The sequence below is a fragment of the Phalacrocorax carbo genome, chromosome 1, assembly GCF_963921805.1.
Source record: "Phalacrocorax carbo chromosome 1, bPhaCar2.1, whole genome shotgun sequence".
Lineage (NCBI taxonomy): Eukaryota > Metazoa > Chordata > Aves > Suliformes > Phalacrocoracidae > Phalacrocorax > Phalacrocorax carbo.
This window is the reverse complement of record NC_087513.1, coordinates 149026010-149047460: the sequence shown is the minus strand read 5'-3', so window position 1 is coordinate 149047460 and position 21451 is coordinate 149026010. Positions and strand designations below refer to the sequence as shown.

Here is a 21451-nt window from a genome sequence, read left to right as displayed (position 1 = left end):
GTGAGGCACAGACTCCTCTGCAACAAGGCTGCGCACCTGGAATGGACAGGCGGACAGACAGACAAAGGGGAGTTGGAGTTGGTTACATCCTCAGAGCGGTCAACATTTCCTAGGGTGCTTCTGTCAATCCTGGAGGCCTGGCAGATAATCTGATTGAGAAATTAAAATTGCTTATAGCTCAGCCAAACTATCACACCCTGAAATAATGCTGGCTCCTTGTGGTCCCTCACAGGATCTCCCTACAGCAGGTGAATGTATTTTAAGGTCAGGCACTTCCAAGTGGAGCAGAGCGAAGGGCCAGGGCCGCTCAGGAGCACGGCAGCCCTTTCCATCAGTGGCCTCATGCCGCTTTAGCTATGAAGCCTTAAAAGGCTGGCAGCACAGAGGTGCTGCAGTCCTTATCTCCTGTGGATGGCTGGTACTTTGGAGCTATTATATTTATAGCTTGTCTGAAGCACAAACGCCTAACTGACTAATTACTAAACACATAGTTTGGGCAATCCAATAAAGCAGCAAGTCTGTCCCCATCCTCTCTCGTTCGCAGACTCACAAACAGAGGCAGCACCAAGCTGCAGCAAGGTAAGACAGTGACTTATTTTGGTTTTCACTGTCCTTTGGGCCCTTTTCTCCTTTTCACCCTCCCTTTGCAATAATTTCTCAGGGCTCTGTGTAGACATTATGAGGGTAGCACTGCTTTCTTACAGGAAGAGTGGATTTTAAGATATTTGTTCTCTTCTTGCTGCCAGAGCACACACAGAGCGTCTGTCTTTGTATTTTCAATCTGCTGTTGGGAACCAGGTGCTAACTAACAGCTGCTCTTTAGTTTCTGCACTAATAATACGCTGTCATGTTTTCATGTTCTCCAGGAACACAACCATGTCTAACTATAGACACTTTCCTGGTTTGAAAAGCAAACTGAATGACTTCAGGCAGAAAGCTTTTGATTAGGGTTTTTTTTTTTTCTCAATCAGCATTTTCTTCTTTATGATGAATATTTGGAAAATGAATAGATACTGAAAAAAAAAGAGGACAGAAGGGACATTTTACTTCTTTCCCCTCTTTCAGACCATTTCCTAATGGCCATGAAAGAAAGAAAGGCAAATTACAGGTGATGCTTGCTGATTTCATGTTTAAACAATCACTTGTTATGGATTGCAGCAGCTGTGTGAAAAGGGAAAAGAATGCGAGGCACAGAAACATAACTGGGTGTCAAAGCAGGAATTTGTCAGAAATAGCCTGTAAAATAGCATTAGCAATAACTGCCAAATGCCAATTATCAGGCTATTGTTACATTAAATTACTTTTAACCTCATCTCATGAGAGCATTACTTTTCAAACAAAGCCAATAAAAGAAGACCTCTTTGGAAAAATAAGATTGTTTGTGCACGTGTGTACATTTGTTTGGATGCATTTACACATACATTTTTAATATAAACTTTCTTATAACGAAACGTATTTTAATCCAAATATCACAAAGCATGACACAAAGGTAAGAAATATTAATTTACTTTTAGCATGAGAACTAAAGCTATCACATTTTGCGCCAGAGTTTCTTTACTGTTCCATTATTTAGGAAATTAAATTAAAGAAGGCTTTTTTTCAAAATGCTGAATGGCCATTGCTCCACAGGCTTTGACAGGATCACAGGTCCCTGGCACCCCTGGGGAGCAAGACTCCTTAGACCTGACCCAAAGCCAAGGCTCGTAGGAAAGGTCAGCCCACTTCAAAGTGTTTGGGATTGGGCTCAGTCTCTAAGCGAGGATTTCAAAGGCAAAAAGGTAGGTCCTTAGGTTGGTCCAAAGCTGCTGGAGAACCACCGACTTCAGCTGAGAGGTAGATGTTTCCATCAGGTGCTGACTGGGCTGGTGGACATGGAGAAGTTGGGTCTGGTCCCCAGGCTGTGTCTCGGGCTCTCATGGCAGAGCCCATATTCCACGTCTGGCATGGAATATGCCCGGCAATGCTCCCATGGGAGATTCGGCCCTGGGGCCATGCCTGGGCCATTACACACTCCTGGCCCCTGAAGCCAACTGGCCACATCCAAAATGTGCCCTAGGGACAGGATTTGCTCCCAAGCCATGCCCAGGCAGGAGAGCTCTAGCCAGCATCTGGATGACCGACCAGCATAGTTGATTGAGTCTCAGTGCCTGGCAGCATCCTGTGGTCCTGTTCAATTCATGAGTACAGACATGGCCTCTGAGGGTCCCTCCACATGTCCAGCCTCACCCGCAATGGGGGACCCACTGCCATGGTGGACATCCTCAGTTAACATGTCTTGTCTGGCTGAGCTCTACAGGCTGATGCTGGTGAGGGCTGTGACCATCAGAGTAGATAGCACTGACAGCACACTTAGGAACAAGCTTGCTCCACCTTTCATGTAAAGACCAGCACATAACTTAAGTGGAAGAAAAAAGGTTTGTAAAATACCGAATTGTCTGCACATAGCCTATCGTATCTCTAGGTTTACTGTCCCCACACGGATGTCTTGGAAGGATTAATGTCTTCAGACACCACAGCCAGCAACTCTGTGTATCTCTCTTTTCTCCAGCAGTAACAGTCTCACCTCTAGACCACCATCAGCTCTGTTCAGATCTGCACAGAGCTCCGATCTTCTGCTCCCCAGCACCGGTGAGATGAGTTTTGTAAGTTGGCTGGAGCCCAAAGGTAGTTGTCCCACGAGAAAGCACAGCCTTGACTCTTAGCAGGCCACCAGCAGAAGCTGGCAGCTGCCTTAGTTGGACCAGCCACTCCACTTGATCTGTTTTTTCCAACATCTTGCTTTTAAGCTAAACTAATGTGCCTCCGCAGTAAATTGTGCAATAAAGAAATCGTGTACAAAACTGATGTTTTTTTATAGAGTAGTCCGCTTCTCCCGTACTAGAAATTTTCTCATGTCCTCAAATTCTTTGTCTATCATCCAAGCCTCAGGCTAAAGCAATAAAAATAACAAAATTGCTCTGGTTGGACACTTAGTGTTAAAGTTTCACCACTGGTGTATTGACAGTATTCCCCCTTAAAAACAAGCAGCAGAAGCAGCATTCCAATCATGTGCTGAGCAAAGATCTTTAGCTTGAAACAAATCAGGAACATACATACTAATGCAGTGATTTTTCACTGGATTTGAATTTAAAACGGAAATGAAACAAAAAGACCCAAAGACGGTTCCCAAAGTGAACCCACTCCAAAGGCAGTCTTTCCAACAATAGTACTTTGTTCTTACCTAGCATTTGAAAATATGATTAGTGCATGAATAACTTTACTTTTTCCCTTCCAAACAGCAAGCCACCAGAACAAGGCAGACCTTTGATTGCAGCTGGCAGGAGGCTGGGAGGGGGCAGACTCATTCAAACACTTCTTTAATACAGAAAATGTAAAAGGCCATTTTACAAGGAAGAAAACCAGAGAAGGAAGGGAATGTGAATACTGACTTGGGGGTGAAAACCTGGCCTTACTGAAATCAATGGGAGTTTTCTCGGAAACATCCACTGATTTTAGCAAAGCTCAGATCTCCTCTTTTTCTTTCTCATTTTAATAGTGCCAAACTTGTGTAGATTTGCACACCAAAGTGCATTTTCACATTTTTCCTTACCAGTTTTCCTGTTCCGTAGCTGTGTATTGTCTAACCAGAGCACAGGCGCTACGGCACAGTTGTTTTTCAGTGAAATAAATTATTACTGGCTGCAGTATTTTATCTTTGGCTTTCTATCACAGTGAGTACAGTTTCATGCTGATAAATCTCAGGCTGTTTCAACAATGTTCATCATCTAATGCTGATTAGTTTTGAGAAGCGTGGGTCATATTACACAAAGTCCTAGTCTTTCTGAAAGCCGTTGGAGCAATTCGGCCTGATTTTGCTCAGCTCGCTGACACAAAAATGGAAGGAGCACTGCCATACACATTTTAAAGGGATCCATCAACTTCATAAAACTCAGAATGTTTCTGCTGCAAGTTGATTAACTGGCTACCGTTACCATGCCACCAAGAATTAGTGAAACTGGAAGAGCTAGGAAAAAAATGTATTTTCACCCAATTTCACTTCATATTTTCAGTAACATTTTGTGTGAAGCTGGTTGTACAGGTTCTCTTTTATAATAGTTTCTCCTGCTGCCCCTGTGAAACCTTCATATCGCAACAATTGGGAACAAAACTCTCCTTTAAAAAAGGAAAATAAGTACACTCTCAAATCACATTGCCATGGGAATGGGCAGAGAAGTGGGGACAGAAATGGTTTCACACACTTCATAAACAAAGCCAGTGGGCTTTCAGGTCAGCCTATTCCCTGTAAAGCTTAACGGATTTTCACCAGTCTCACTAGAAATTTACATGCTTTCTGTTGGAGGGAAGTAGGTAACATTGACTACTGCTCCTTTTTAGTAGTCTGCAGCTAGGGGAGCAAAGCCCTGCATGCCTAGAGATTACCATACAAAACCAGGAATACCTACAGTCCACAGATACCACCAGAGAAGCCCATTATTCTGTCATTTATCCTGTTTTTCAAATGCTGAGTATCCTAATTTCCTATGCATGAAGTCCATTGACTGCGACACGCTCACAGCCTCTGTGGGTGCAGAAGGCAGCAGGACACCCAAGGGGTTAGGACATGGATTATAATACAAAGAGAGAGATGTGCCAACGCTGTATTCCATGGCACTCCTGGTACAGAACAATAAAAGAGAAGAAGCTATCAGAATAAACTCTATTTGTTGTAGTTTTCAACTTCTGGGTGTAAGCCCCAGCTCAGGAATTCACACGAGCACAGGTTAAACATATTGTGTGTTACATACTTGCATGGCCCATGTTTCATATTGTTGAGTATTTCTTCTCTCAACACCCTTTTAGGGAAGAAAAGTAGCACTTTTTCCTAATCCAGAAAGGAGAAGCAAGGGCCAGATGTGAGGGCAGACTCAAGTATTGACCTGCGGCAAGGATTGGCCAGCTGTGAGATCCAGCTCAGGGCTGCAGTGACCCAGGGTTCCCAAGAAATAAGTCTTGGAGAGAGACCGTTCCTTCTCTTCCTTTCATCTGCCTTAAAAATCCTCTAGCCAACATAAGCAACGTTGTGTCCAGTTCTGCTCAGTTAAACACGGGAATATAGTGGCTGAATGCAGGTGTGTGAATTCTGCCTGGGCGTATCTGCTGCACTTTATGTATCCAAGGTCAGGTCTCTGTCTGAACTAGACAGCTGGATTCCTTCTAGATTCAATGCAGAAAGGCAAGCACAGCTATAGTGCAATTCATTTAATCCTCAATAGGTGTTTAACAAATCACCCCTCGCAAGCACCTCTCTTTCTCCATGCGCTGTAGCGGGATCGTGGGTAGCTTGTTTGGGTCAGCTAACATTTGGTCAGTTAAAACAAGGTGAGATGGATGCCACTATAGGTTATCTGCAAAGACTACACAGAACATTTTGTTGCTCAAGGAACAGACTGTTATCACAAGTCCCTGACTACTACCTGCAAACTCTCCCCTCCTTCCTATTTTTATGAACCAGGATGCTTTAGTAATGTAGACTCTTTGTAATAAGAACAGGGTCATGCTTACTTCTCATCTTCCTCCTTTACCATTTTTACTTCTTGTATTGGTTTTCCTGTGTATTGATGTGTTCGGGGGCATTCTTTGGAGGCTATCCTGGTGAGGTAGGAACTCTTGAACTCTGCTTCCAGGAGCAAATTGGGACCCAGAGCACCAAAGGAGCGCATCAGATGAAGGGAAAGTGCTTCTGGTGGAAAGAAGAACATATATAGGAAGTGGAAATATTGTGTTAGGAATTTTTCCTTTCTTGGGGGGGCTGTAAGAGACAGCAATAGTCTACAGAATGACTTTGCCTCTCAAAACAAAAGGGTGTGAGAGAGTTTATTCAGAAGTGAAGGGTTATGAAAGAGTGTAGAAACTTAGGAGGAGGGACTGAACGGTGATGATTTTCTAAACCACCCATTCTCATCTGCAGGGAAAAAATGACACAAACCTATTAAAAAATTGGTAGTGGCAATAGTCTTTTCAGCCAACATTATCTGAGGAAGTTTCGATCCAACGTACCTTTTTTGTGCAAAGTTGAACATCTCTGAAAAATTAGAAACTGTAATGGAAACGTTAACAGTCTTTTGTATAAACCTTGAATGGAAAGAAGAGCTTTTGCATGAGATTGACACTTTCCTGATCTGATGCTATGAGTTAGACTTGTATTCCTAATTCCTGCTGCTGAAAAACATTGTGACTGTGGTAACAATGACAGTCAGCAAGCTAGGACACAGCTTGTCTCTCCTTTTAGACTGACCATTTAAAATAAGTAACAGAACAGAATTTTTTCTAATAGTGGAAAGGGCTTATGTAAGTTTGTTAGCCAGGCAATCAATGGGAAAATATTCAATCATTATAAATAACCTATTAGAAAATACATTTGGAACTTCTTATTAGGACTGATAAGGTCATTCATTTGTAAACTGCTTCACCCATCATCTCGTCAAATTCAGTAAGAGTTTTACTCTGAGGCTTCCAAGACTGGCTGCAGAAACATTCATAAATGGTAATAATATTCACATTTCTTTGTAGACCACAACCTTAAATAAAGCCATGATATTATTTGTACTGTTATCTTACTTAAGTCTTGCAGTTCAGTAACTTGCAGATTCATAACCTAAGGAGGATCTAGATTTATTAGTGCAATTAGTGTCTTAGGATACAATTATTTGTTGCTGTGGAATACTGGTGGCTAAGCAGAAGGTATAATTATATGGGCTTGATTACACGAACATAATATATGATGTGCACAGTAAAAAGACGTATTGTTCTGCTTAAGAAAATCTTTAGGCAGACAGAAGTGAGGGAGATAGCAGTTGCAGATGTTGGCACCCCAGCACACACTTGAAAAACAACCAGCAAAATTGTCTGTTTCAAGGGTCTTGCATCCACGCTCCTCCAGGTCTAAAGACGAAGGGACCACAGAACTACAAGCAGCAAAGAATTCAAGAAAGAGGGACTGAAGTGGGCTTGTGACCCTGCAGAGCAAATGGTGCATGAGATAGAGGAACAGACTACATCAACCAAACCACAGAAATCTCAGGAGCTGGTTTCCTAAGGACATCCTTGTGGAAAATAGGTGGATCTGATTTACTGTCATGTTTCTCTTTTAGCTAGTTTTGTCTCAGTTAGAAACATTTTGGTTTATAACAAAATATTGGCCCTGAGGCCACCTAGCATGGCACAGCTGGTGTCCATACAGTTATACTGTCTTACCAGGCAAAATGAGATAGACGCGTCCACCCTCCTGTTAAGAGCAGTCCTCTGGGCAGGCCAGCCTTTGGGCTGTGCCAGACACCCCTTGGGAGAGCGACGGGGACTTTGGGCTCAACTGGACCAGGGGATGTACTTATATTTAAACAGTGTGGACCATCCTCTGCTGTGTTTGGGCCAACACAAGCTACTGGTATAGACGCAGGCAGGGAAGGTAGCAGGGCCAGAGGAATGGGCGATGCTATCACCCTGAGACGATCTCCCTGTCATTGGCCCAAGGAGGTCGCAAGGAGGTTGCAGTATGCGAGGGCAATTTGTTTATCCATCCTTTTCTGCTCAGCAGCCCTCGCTTTGCTTCCAGTGGCAAAAGGCACACACAGAGGTGGCGTGGCTGGGCCACTCTCTCCCACCACAATGATCAGGTGCACCCAGCTTGCGTGCTGGGGATCATTTGGGTCCATGCATGGTCTTCCCTTTGCCTTAGCCATTCCCCACCCCGCCACCCCATTATCATTGCTTCCTGCTGGAGTCTGCCACTCCTCCCAGTTGCCTGCTTTTGGTAATGGTTTCCTCATTTGTTGAATGAGAGTGGCTGAGTTAGCAGAGACCTAGCGCATGAAGGGCACGTGCACATCCAACTCATCATGCCTGGAACAGGTTGGGATTTTTTTACGCAGGTGGTTGTGCCAATTGCTGGGATTTGTGACCAGACTCTTGGCCTGGATTCCTGTCTAAGTACCTACAGATATGTGCTTCCTTTCTGCCTTTTCCCCCTGTCCTTAGAAACACAAATGTCAGGTGGCTACGCAGCTTACTGAAGGAAACAGCTCTGGGTCTGAGGCATGCTCACATGGAAAGTCGGCAGGAGAAGCAGCGTGAGCACGGCTGTAGATCACCTGTGGGCACCCAAGCAGAGCCGCCTGCTTTCTCCCAGGTCATCCTCTGCTCTGTCCTGAAGGTCAGGTTTCTGCTGCCTGCCGGTGCTGTGGCCGCTGCCAGACAAGCCAGCCCCTTCCCCGCATGTTTTTCTGGACATCCAAGTGTTAGGAACTCCTCCTTGCAAATGAGGGGGCTGGATTCCTGAAAATCCTTCTGGATATAAGGAAAAGCCAGTGTCACTGTGGATCAGGTGCTCATTGGGGAGCAGCCAACCAGGCAGGCAGTGCTCAGTCATGTAAGGCATTTGTATTGTAGCAATCCAGCAAGGACTCACTAGACTTTATGGTTAGCCATTAGGGATAAATGAAAGGACTACCACTGCTTTATAATGTGATTTCTGACTCCCCTCTAATGATTAAAAAAAATTACTTATCTTCCAGCATGAGACACATTACCTTCAAGACAAGCTATTGTTACAAGCCTTTATTTCCTTTTACTCACAACATTTTAATTTCATTCACATTAAGACAGCAAGTCCACTAGACAGCCATGTGAATATAAACTTAGCAGGGACAAACAGAATCTATATGTCTATCAGGCTGACAATAGATGGTATATTTTTTCAGTGCTATGTGAAGTGTTAGACATGAAATTCACATCAGCAGCTAAAAGATTGGTTTAATCCTATTATTTAAAGGGCCTGAGCACTTACAGTGTTCAAAGTAAGCACAGACCTAAAAGGATCAACAGCAAGGACTCTACTTCAAAGTGCACAATCTAAGCTCATATTTTCAATCATAATATATGTCTGAGCCTATGTCTCAGACCCTCTCAGTTTATATGTAGTGTATACGAACAGTGGTTGAGCAGAAAAATAACTGTGGCCATACAGAAGGATCTTTCTGCAACACAGGATGTCCCCAAACATATTCAGATCAGAGAGGGTGACTATTTCTACTTACATCAAAATATTAGGAGTCTGAATAATCTGGAAAGTGATTTGCAACTGTATGTTTCTTTTGAATTCAAGGCAATTTGGATGGTTTGGGGAACAATAGGGCCAATACATAACCAGCATACAAAAGCAGCCCTCAGGGAAGAGATGGCTGTAACAGAAAAAAAAAAAATTAATTATTTTTTTGCTCCTGTGTTCACTGTGAGGAACTTGGAGAGCTTCCTACAGCAAAACACTTCCTTATGGGGATTGTCAGAGGATCTATTTCAAGCTGAAGTGTCTGTAGAAGAGGTATGGAACAAATAAACAAAATGAATAGGAAGAAAATATTAGAACCAGATGGTGTTCACCCAAGAAATCTAAAGGGACTCGGGGATGAATTAGCTGAAATAACAGTAGTGCATGGCCTTTTATTTAAAACAGGCTTAGAACTGAGCACCTGAAAGTAGCTAATATGGTGCCAGCCTTTTTAAAATAGTTCCAAGAGAAACTTTGGGAATTAGAGCCTAGTAAGCTTGATAAATGTAGTAGAAATTGCTATGCAGGGTAGAGAAGATGAATAAATACGTTACACTGGGAGAAATTCAATACAGCTTTGTAAAGGAAAATCATGCTCTACAAATCTGTTGGGTTCCTGTAACATGATAAGAAGCACACAGGTATGGGAGATCTTTGGTTGGCAGCATCTGCCTATTTATTCAACAAGGGTCCTGACTAAACACCCTTGAAAACATGAAAGCAGCCACAGGATAAGAGGGAAGACCTTTGCATGGATTGCATAAAATTGGTTGAAAGATAAACAGGCAGCTCTTGCAGTAAAAGGAGATTAATAGGAGATTAATAGCAGAAATTCTACTAAGACTAAGAAACAGAAGGATCTTTGGCAACAGGATGAGTGGGCACTAGAACAGCATCTTAAACTGAATATAGATGAGCATAAAGCAGTGCACATGGGGAAAAATATAACTTCAGCTTTAAAGTAACAGTTCTGAGCTGACCACCTGGGTGTGAAATCTGGGGGTTGTATAGGTTTACAAATAAAAAAAAAAACACCAAAAAAACCCAACACCAAAAACCTGCTCAGTGCTCAAAAGCAGCCAAAAAGCATATTGAATGTTAAAGTTCTGCCCACTTGATCTGAAAAAGTAAATTGTCATATTGGAAAAAGTTTGAGGAAGGATGATAAAACATGGGGAGTAACTTTCATACAGAGTGAATAGATAGGCTTAAACTCTCCAGTCTGGGAGAGAGATGGCTGAGGGGAACTATGATAAAGGTTGACAAACACATGTAACGTGAATAAAGGTCAGTTGCTCATTATTTCTCCAAGTGCAAGACCTAGGAGGTATCAGATGAAGCTAGTGGGTAATATGTTCAAAATGAACACAAGGAGATGGTTCTTCAACAACAGAAAGTAGAGCTACCTGTTACAGGAAACTGTGACTTTCCTTTCATGGGATCAAGAGGGAACTGTGCAAGTTTCCAGAAGTGATATTCAGTCTGGATACCGTCTCCAGTTTGAAAAGTCTCAGGTAAAGCCAGAAGTTGTTGGAGGCTGGGAGAGTTTTATGAGGAGGTATCACTACAGATTAGTTTCATTTTCTTCCCAAGTCTCTTCTTAGACCCCTAGAAGACGGTAACAGGCTGGAGGAGCCCTTCTGCTCAATGATCCTCGTATTGCTATGGCATGATCTGAATACCTACAAATTACAGGTTCTGCCTGACACTAGTCATCATTTACAAGCACTCATGTTAGAGTGAAAACTCTAGTCTGAATGTCTTTTTCTTTCTGCCATTTGTGTTGGACTGACAAAACTTATGCTCATTTGACTTTAGAGGTTGTGGAGTCCTAATGTTAATCCTTAAGGGTAGAGTAGACAAAGATCTGCCAGGAACAAGTTAGATGTTGTCATTCCTGCCTTGGAAATGAGTGAGATATGTTCTTGAGGTTTCTGCCAACTGCTCAATTTTACAAATGTCTCTTTGCTCAGCAGCTCCCTGGGCCTCTGGTTGGCTGGTAAGGGGAAATGGCAGTTACAAATATTGTTGTTGACTATTTCTAGAGATTCATAAAAGATGTCAGGGATGCAGGCAGAAAAAGTGTTAAGGGGAGCAGAAGGAAATTATTCACACAGAAGCATGGTTTTGGAGAAGAAACCATGAGCAGTGGAGCAGTGGGAGGGGGAGGATTCTGGAAAGGGGAATACTCAAAAGCACTGGAGTGCACTGGGAACACTGCAGGGAATAATAGGCATGTGAGCTATTTTGTACAGAATTGCATGTCTCTTGTGCTATCAAAAACACAGAGCGATTAGGTTTTTGGAACAATCACAGTATGCTTGTTTCATGTGTTTGAAACAGGGAACCGTAAATCATGATTATACTAAAATGAATAAATCCTAAATTAAGGGGTAGTATTTGCCAGTTCAGAAGACCAGCAATTACTGCAAACTCTGTAGTAATTTGACATCCCAGGTTCCACCCACAGGGGTAAGAAACGCAAAAGCCTCTTCCCATCTGTCATACTCAGGGCCCCACATGGCAATCAAGCTGAATCCAGAGGAAAGGAAAGAAGCAACAGCTCCTCCACATAGGTCTCTGCACTGCCATCATTTAGAGTCACTGTTTCCTAAGACCACTCACCTCTTGTCAGAGATTGTCTCTGGGGCCAAAAGCACTTCCAAAGACATGCCACCAGGCTCCCTATTCCTGTTCACAGATGAACAAACTGTGGAGCCGAGGGGTTTAGGGAAAGCTTGGTGTCCAAAGAGGTATGAGGATGGCACAGATGACAGTGTTTCACTTTGGTTTCCTTAGAAGTAGAGGCACCATCTGTTCTCTAGTGGAGGAAAGAAAGAGAAAGAATGGTTGGGAAAGTAGGGAAGGAGAAGACAATAATCAACAACAAAAACTGTTGCTTTCCACTCGCTTCATTACAACTCTTCATGATTTCTTCTTCACTCGGTCAGCAGGCTGGTGAGTTCTCTCCAGGGTGGCTGGCCCACATGGCACAGACACCTGCTGCTTGAGGAAATGTTTAACTGGCTTCCTTTATCCTGTGATGGCTTTTATGGCTTCTTTTTATCCATGAGGACCTGGGATGTCTCTTCTGACAATGCTACTTGGCCAGTGAAGGACCTGTCAGTCCTGTAATGCAGTGCCTCAGCTTTCCAAGCTGTTGAAAACTCAGCCATTACCAAGAGGGATTCTCCTTAGCAGATACCAGTTCCTTAAAACCCTGGCTTGCTCCTCAGGACTTCCTCTGGTGTGCTCTGTCCCCTCCTTCCTCAAGAACCGCTACTCTTCTCCCCTGTGATCCCCTCAATTCGTGTCCCACCCCTCAGCAGCATGAAGAGCTGTTTGGCAGCACAGCTGAGATAGAGGAAAGCAGGAGGAGCAGGGACACAGCTGCCTTTCTGCCTGGGTCATCCATTTCAAACCATCTCAACATCTCAATTGTCCATGGAGGAAGGGGCATAGGTGCAATTACATAGACAGTGGCAGACCACATGTTGACCAGTGTCTCACTGCCACATTCCCTTTGAGACATCTTTTTCAGGAGATAGATTTCTCTGAATGAAACTGGGGCTAACTGGCTAGAAAGGAGGTCCTGACTAACTCTAAAACCCGAACAAAATCATTGTCCAAACTGACCATAAGGGTCTAAACTGCTTTCAGCTCCATCCCAGATCATGCTATTGCAGGAACAGCCTTGAATTTGAGGCAGTATCATCTGTCTTATCCTTCTAAAGATAACTTTTCCTATACAAAACCAGAAGTTATTCAGTGCAACTGAGCCATGGCACCTTTCTCTAAATTCACTGAAGAAAATAGTTTAAGGCTGTATGTGAAAATTATTCAAACATGTTAAGAAAGCAAACATGGAAATAATTTTTCCAGATTAGATTAAAGTTTCTAAAACACTAAGCTTTTCACATTGATTTAGGCTAAACACCCTCCCAGAAATAAAAGATGTAAGTCTTGCATCGACCCAGAGCAAGACGGACTTTCATTTCATGTAAAGTTCCCTATCTGCCTTGGCTGCAGGGGTTTTAATGGATTGTCCAAAGATATCTGTAATTTCTTCATCAAAGTCTGTGAAACTCTCATACTTCTTACTTGATAAGTATTTCTACTTGAGGACCCAGACACCTAGGGGAAGAAAGGAAGATCAGAATGTTGCAAAAAGCCTTGTGACTGGGAGACAGAATGGGGAGAGAAAACAGACACTAAAAAAAATCTGTTTACCTTTTGCATATTCCTCATACGCTTGGTAAAAACTACATATCTGAGAACATCTTATAAGGATGAAATTTCCAAAAAATCTCATATTGCCTGGCTGTTATTTTAGGTTTAATGAACTAAAATGCAACATCTGCATGAATCTATGCTACTTCCTAAGCAGTAGTGCCAAAAATAGCAGTTCTCCTAAATGCAGCCTCTCATATTCAATGGAAGCTTGTACTATACAGGTTCTAGCATCAGAAATGCTGAATTCTGATAAAGTAACTGAACAGTTTCCAGGGTAAAATAGTGGTGGAAGGAATCAGTCAGTAGCTTAGCCATTTTCAAACCTTAAAGTGTAGCTTTCCACCTCCCCTGCCCTCTCAGAGACTAGATTTCTCTGTGACTCAAACTGGGGAAACAGAAATATTCCACTTCCATCTGTCTCTTTCCACTGTTTCTCTTTGTTCATTCTTGTCATACAGAGAAGGAGATAAGTGCTGAAATGGTAGTTATTCCAGCATCAACCCAGTAGCTGAAGTGAGATTTCTGAAGGATTATTAAAATCATTGAGAAGTCCTGCTATGAAAACGATACTTTTTCCATCTTGTTTCCCATATGTGAGGTGTGCCCTTCTCCACATTAAAATTAAACCTGTTAAAGCACACAGGCCACTGAAGAACAAGTAATATATGCTACATAAATACTACATAGGTAAGAAATATATAACCCATAGGGTATGTTTCTGAATCACAGGATGGCACTGAATGGTGCTTGCATTTTCAACCTTAAATGTAGGCACCCTATTAGAAAGATTGCCCCTGTTTTCATTGCATTGTCTCCTCTGAAGCTTTGAAGATGGCTCGTCTGTGCCGGGCTAATCAGAGAATCAATGAAAAAAATAATTGGGCCACTTTAACATTACATTTGCTAGTGAAAAAGTCCTTGCTCCTTCCCCTCTATCGCCCTTTCCTTAATTATCATTAAGGAAAATTGTTTTTATTCCCCTCACTGTATTTGACGCTGGTGGGAAAGAGGGTGCAGGGGGGGTTTGCCAATTACTGATGAATATTTACTTGTCAGATAAAGAGGTGAAGTGAGCAGGGGTGGACCAACTGAAGGAGGATAAGTGGTCAGAGGTTGCCCATGCCATGCCTAGTAGTGTTTGATGGAGTGCATACACCACATCACGGGATGAGGGAAGGAGCTGCCTGGTAGCTCTCCCTCATCCCCTTCACAGCCTCATGCAGTCTTGATGTGGCTGCCGAGTGTCAAGTCCCATAGGGAACCCACAGATCATTGGGTTTTAAATTGGCAGAGGCTCTTCTGCCTTCAAGGACTCAGAGATGTTAGGTTAAATCAGACAAAAATTATCTCACCTTCCTAAAGTCAACCCATGTCCTGCAACAGTTAAACTAAACCATTTCAGCTGGAGCCAGTGTGTATTTTAACTTGTAATTGTGGAAAACACTTGTGTTCCAGCAGGTCACATCAGAAGATCTCTGGCAGAGTTGCTGCAGTGGCTGTCAGTGGATAGATAGGGAAATGAAAATATAATGGAAATTGAAAAAATCGAATAGCACATTTGGAATACTTAATTTGTTTTAGAAAGGTTTGGAAATAAGCTGACTCAGCCCAAATCTAATCAGCTTCAGGGCCCATTTTTCTTCTTTACATGCACTTCTAAATCAGAGCTGATCAAAGAACTGCAACTAAGATGGAAATTAATGATTATTGTTGCCCTGTGAAATAGTTTAATCTCAAAGAAAGAATCATTATTATTATGTTGTTGTTGTTGCTATTGTTAGTATTCTGCACTAACTAGTCATTTGTAAATTTGCTAACAGCTCACACAAGAGTTTGGCTGTCCTGAGCTCTATATTTACAGACAGTGAAACTAAAGAACAGAAGGATGTAATGTCTTGTCCAAGGGCATCCAGCAAGCCAGCGATGGGGCAGGAAACCCAATGAGCAGCTGTCCCAAGACATAGGGACAGTTCCATGGTAGCTCAAGGGCTCACTGAAAATTGCTTACAGTCTGGTTTAACTCATCTTCCAGTGCCAGTCCAAGTGCAAGGAAGGAGCCAGGTACATGTGGCTGAGGAGTGTAACAGCTTTGATTTAAATAAGCTTTAATTGCCATAGAATCAAACTCCTTAATCCCATACGTCCATGGCCAGTCCTCCAGGGCACAACGCCTGTGTTTTGAAAACGCAACTGCAAAGGCTGAAGTAAGAGACAGATCAACCCATGGGCATTGCTGGTCATCAAAATAACTCACATCTGTAAAGAAGGTTTTGCTCCTTTTAGAAGAACTAGGAATGGCCCTTTCCCACCATTTTATTCTGTCTGTGCTTTTGTAGATTTTGAGTAGAGCTGAGCCTGACATTTCATTCCCATTCCAAATATGACTACCATTTGGGTGCACAAGAGGACAGTAAGTACAGGTCAGGGTTCTGGCATAAGTTTGTTTTGCAGAAGAAACACTTAGCCAAGATGCACACCTGCACCACCGCCCAAACACCACCACCCCAGTGTCCAACGCAAAAGGACATTGGACTGACTACCTTGCGTCATCTCAATGCAAAACAATAGCTATTCTGTCCAGGGCTAATGGGCTTTACATTTTCATCCTTCTGGTTTCTCTTAAGGTTGAAAGCATTCCGGTTAAAGCACCTCCCTTTGGCAAGCACCAGTCATTACTGAAGTTTTACCCTGAATTGCCTCCCGACCCTACCCCTCAAATGGCAGAGAGCAGACATCTCCCGTGTGCTTCTGATCCAAATTCTTCCCTCTGGGAGGTTTCCCAGGACCCTCACTGTTTTGATTAACAGAATGTGTTTCTGCTAGAATGCTTGATAGATGAAATTGGATTTTGTAGCAGAAAAATTAGTTCCTGGTTATAGGAGGATTAATGGTTCCCCCTTACCTTAACATTTGCCCACTGGCAGGGCTCTCCGCTGGGTCCTGAGCATGTGCTGAGACAATCTGTTCCTTTGGCTTTCTGTTACACAAGGGGTTTTTTTGGTTTCAGTAATTTCCCCTGCTTTTCTTCTTTTTCCTTCTCACTATGGGGGAACTTGGAAAGAAAGAAGGGTGGAGAGAAACAAGAATGGGCTCTGAATGCTCATAAAGAAACGCCTGCACACTTGCTCCTCAGAAAAATGTGCACCTCTCCACGAAGGAGATGAGAAACAGCTTGTTTCACTCTTCTCTGGGCAAAGCACTAAGTCACAGCAGGCAAAACAGCCAAAGCAAATAAAGCCTCATACCAATTTTAACCAAATGCTTTATTCTCTCAGCCAGGTGAAGAGCCTTACAATTGTTTGGGGTTGAGTTGCTGTAAAACCTTTCCTCCTGTACAGCGCGATCCCTCGGATTTAGCAAAGCTACGTTATTAATAAGCATCAGGGGTTTAGAGAAACAAAGGGTGGAGGAGGGGAAGGGGAGCCTTATTTTAGGAAGGGGGCCAAGAAAGACAAGATGTTTAGGAGGGGGAAGTATCGACACCCTTGGAATAGAGAAAGTGTCGAATGCCAGCTGCAGAGAGCCTAAAAGAATGAGTGTCTCCGATGCTTTTGTCTCCTTATATGGTAAAATGATAGAGAGGGGTTTCACTAGGCTGGGGAAGGCAGCAGCCTCTTTCCACACAACACTGACTGCAGAGCTGAAATCGGAAGAGCCACTCTTCGCAGGCAGTAGAAAGCCCCGGCTAGCTGTGCAGCTCTCCTCTGCAAGCAGGCCGGTGTGCTCTTTACACATTTGTTAATGGATGTGACCCCCTGTCCCAGGTCCAGGAGGTGACATTAACTGCCCGCTACTGCTCTGTAAGTAAATATCCCTTTTTTCCCCCCTCCCTCCCCACTACCCACAGACTATATCTTTGAAGGTGTCGCTTTAAACAAAGGGTGCAGAGAGGAGGAAAGGGTTGTTTAATGCCCCAGTGGGTTGTTGGGTAAGACTGCGAGGACAGAGATTGCCGGTCCCCCCTTCTCCTGAGCACACGGCGAGGGGTGTGAAGAGGAGAAAAGACAAATCTCTTATCAGAGCAATTACTGCTGCATGTCCGTCCATATAGTGACACATCAGCGAGCTGATGAGATGCTGGGTCATTTCATGTGCAACTATTTTTAATGACTGTATTGTGCTGCGTGTGTAATCCACTGGGGAGGTGATAAAAAGTAGAAGCTGAGATCTTAGATTCCTTACACCTCTGTGCACACTCCTGCTGCCGAGCTCAACAAAGGAGCATTTTTGCACTGTAGCAAGAGCAGATGCACATGAAACAAAGGTAGCCTTTCCTCTTTGCAGGCAAACTCTGTGGCAGATTGTGTATGGGAAAAATGGGGAGCCATCAGCATCGAATTTCTTCTTTTTATGTGGAGAGAATAAATTAAAATGCAAATCCCAATTAATAGCTCTGAATTTCTTCCTTCCATGCTTCTCTCTGCATGCATGTATGTGCAACCACAATAACCCAGGTCCTTAATGTATGCCGTCTATCATGGATTTCTCTGTGTACATAATAAAGGAAATACTAACTTTCATCGCCTGCATTAATGACTGTTCTAAACTTTCTGCTTCCCTAAAGGGATATGGCTTTTATTTAGTTCACCGGGTACCTGCATATTTCAGCTTTGCTGTGTACAGAGACACTCACATAGTCACAAGAAAGCAAACCTTATAAAATCTATATACCAGCAGCAGTCAGTCTGTTATTGTTGCTCCCCTGACTCCTATCTAGAGGTATATTAACTCAAATGGCTGATTGACACTGAGATCACCACGGTCAGTAGCTATAACATTTATTGTTGGCTGTACATATTTGTATGCTGTCTTAAATAGGAATTGTCCCAGAAGGGACCAACAGAAGGGTATGTGTTGTTAGATACTCACACGCATCTGAATGTGAAGGAATGCTATAACTAAGGCTGCCATTCGGTTTCTGTTACGAACCCTATTTTCATCAGTTCATACATTTATGGGACTCCCTGCTTTCTGGCTAAAATCTTCTATGCCTTTTATCAGCCAGATGGTAAACTTTGAAAATGATTGCTTTAGGCATGTGGCTGTGGAAGGGAGAAAAATAGTTTGGTTGTTTTGTTTTGTTTTGTTTTTCATCAAAAATTTCTGATTGGTTTCTGCTCCTGTGCATATAACTTGGAAAGGATACACTTCAAAGGCTGCTCTGTCAATAGAGCTTATGTATATTCTTGACCACATTTGGACAAAATGAAAAAAACTTACATGAGGTACTATATTTGTTGAAAACTCTGTTCCAAATACTGCCATAGTGCCACTACTGTACCCAAAATCTGACCAGAGCACCAATAAAACTGTCTTTTACCCTAGCTATAACATGGATAATGATCTTTGGCTTCTGAGCCAACATGTGGTTGAGATGAGCAGGGCAGCTGAAAGGACACAAACCACTGTTGCTGAGAAATCATATTTGTGAAAGTTACCTTGGGTTCGCACCTGACATCTCCATCTGACTAGCAGGCCTGAGGCTGGGGGGTGGACCAGTTCTTGAGGTCTTTTGAGAAACCTTAGAGGGTCCCAAGATGGCAGAAGTTCTGGGGTAGAATATACTTATTTTTTGGCCCACCATTCTGCTGAATGTGCCCCCAAGGGAATCAGCAGGGCTACACATGTGAACACCAAGTAGTCACTTCCAGGTGGTTGGGTTTTATAGAAAAATATTACTAATTTTTGTGAGATCACTGTTATCACACTATAGTTTCTATGCTGTGTCAGACATTGTTTATACATGCAAACTCCTGCCATGAAAAGCATGTAATGGTGATTCCCAGCTAAAGTACTAGGATACAGGTAAGGCCCTGTTTCCTACCTATGATTACACAGTTTCTTAAGGAAGTCTAGCAAAGCCCTTTCCCTGAAATCACATCTTTCCTATCCATACAGACAGATATCAGGACTCCCAGGTGGCACACTTTGCATCGGAAAAAAAAATTAGACAGCTCCTTCAATCGCACACAACACAGTCCTGCAGGATCCCATCATGGCTTAAACATCAGGAGCCAAAAAAGCCAAAAAGGGTGGTGACAAAGTACAGCTCCTGCTGGCAAGAGTTTCTGCTGCAGTGCACTGCAAATTCAAGCTTTCACCTCAAAAGAAAGGGATGAGGAGGGCTGTAAAGACCTATATTCACATGAATGATTCCTGGCTCAGTTGTCCAGGGCATTGAGCCCTGAGCCCAATAGCCAAGGCTTACCTGCTGTTGTCCTCACCTCCTTTCTTGCCTTGCCTCACAGGGGTTGGGACATTCAGAATTAAGGGAGGGTCAGATAAACATTAACACCATCACCCAGAGGAAATGGCTTCTTCTCCATGAAAATCAGGCTGAAAGCTGAAATAGTGCCTGTTGCTGCTGGCCAGCACACTGCCACTCTTTTAAGGTCCCCACAGACTAGTTACAAGCAGGTCTGAGGCTCGTTCATGCTTCTCTGATGGATAAATTCGTCCTGAGCATCTTCAGAGAAACTCTGGATGGTGTAGCGTTGTAGGCAGGCACCTTCCCTCACTTGGGTACTGCTTCAGAGATTGGGGATCTCATAATTTGCATTTTTAGACTAATTAATTCTAATTGTGTAATTTTAATGTTTCATTTACATATGCACAGTTATTTGTGATGCAGATTCACCCCAAGTGAGAGTGTGAAATGGCAGGGTAATGACAGGTTTCACGGAAATAAATCTTGGATACACTGACAGCCACTGAAGCATTAACATTTCAACAATACAAATTAGTTATATATAGAGAGACAGTTTGATTAAAAACCACTAGAGGCTTCTTTTAAGGCTGAACACCATAGCACTCATGCCAGGTGAAAAAGTTACAGTCCTCATTTTGTTCCTTTTCACATACCCATCTGTATTAAATTGGATAATATTAACTAGGATGCTAATTGCCCACTGTACATATAGCAATACGCTGTAAGAGGAATGTGGGTAAGCGTAACACTGATATAAGAATATTCACCTCTCCCTTTCATAGCAAATTTTCAACTTGCAAATCAACCACAGCAGAGCACGCCCTTTTGGTGGTGGGAAGTAGTTCTAAACCCTTGGCAAGCACAGGCACAAGGGCTCAAAACCCACTACTCTTTATTTCATCTTGCATCATAAAAGTAGTGGATTGCATAAAACTGTAAAATCTCTGTAAGCATTCCCCTACCCCTGTTTTGTCATTGCTCTGAAGCATTCTTGAGATTTAGACCAAAAGTATCTTCAACGACCAGAACCCCACCTCTCATTAATTCCTCCTCCTCCATACTATGCCATGCATCTCTTCATGGTAGACCCAACATCTCCCTTCTTCAGTTAGAAAATATCTCACCCACAAAGAGACTGCCTATGTCCATGTCCCCAGGATCTCTGTATCTTTCTGTGCTTGCCCCTGCGTCTCTCATGCACCACAGGTACTCTGACTTATCATTAACAGCTGATCTCTTTGCTCTCCATGTCCAGTCTCAAGCACCAAACCTCAGCAAACAAATTGAAACCAACTGGTTTCACCCAGGTGTGATCAATCTATTTTGCTAAGATATGCCCAGCTGAATGGGTACCTCTAAGGTTTACATAGCCTCCTTTGCCATGTTTTGGAAAGCAAATGGCACAGCAGCTGAGCGGAGAAGTATGGATGCCTCACAGCCCCGAGGCATTCACTGCTGCAGTAGTTTTATACGGTAGCTGAAAGACGTACATTAACCGATCCTCCAAATCACCACACATGCCAATTATCTTAGACAGAAAGGGGCTTTGTGGTCTTGCCTCTGTAAACAGAACCACACAGAGAGACCCAGAGCTGTTCTGCTAGATGCCAGGACAAATAACAAAGCATTCTTCCTTCATAGGGTCCTCCCAGTTTTGCTTCTTTCTAGAAAGAAGGAAACAGAATATCCGGGACATTGTTCTGGTTTTGTGCCCTGGGTTGTATTATGCAGGATTTCAAAAATATAGGAGAATTCAGAAATGTCATTGCATTGTTGCACGTGGTATTTTCTGGTTGTTTTTATTTTAGGGTCTAATTTCTCTGGGATTACCAGTGTTCCTGTCAATAAGAGAAAGCAATTTTCTTCTGGCAAAACAAGCCTCCATTGGAGTTTAGTGTCTGCAGTCATTTAGCTTATACATTATTTCC

The 21451-nt window shown here is 43.0% G+C and overlaps 1 protein-coding gene across 2 annotated transcripts in view; it reads left to right on the top strand.

The window, feature by feature from the left end:
• Positions 1 to 489: 489 nt before the first annotated feature.
• Positions 490 to 21451, top strand: part of FHL2 (four and a half LIM domains 2) — a 43852-nt gene continuing 22890 nt past the window's right edge. The window contains exon 1 of one of the 2 annotated variants that reach the window (XM_009513513.2): positions 490 to 579. The gene's annotated coding sequence lies outside the window, so the exon portion shown is untranslated. Of the gene's footprint in view, positions 580 to 16789; positions 17116 to 21451 lie in introns of those variants that run through there. The other variant, XM_064439490.1, reaches the window with a different exon arrangement.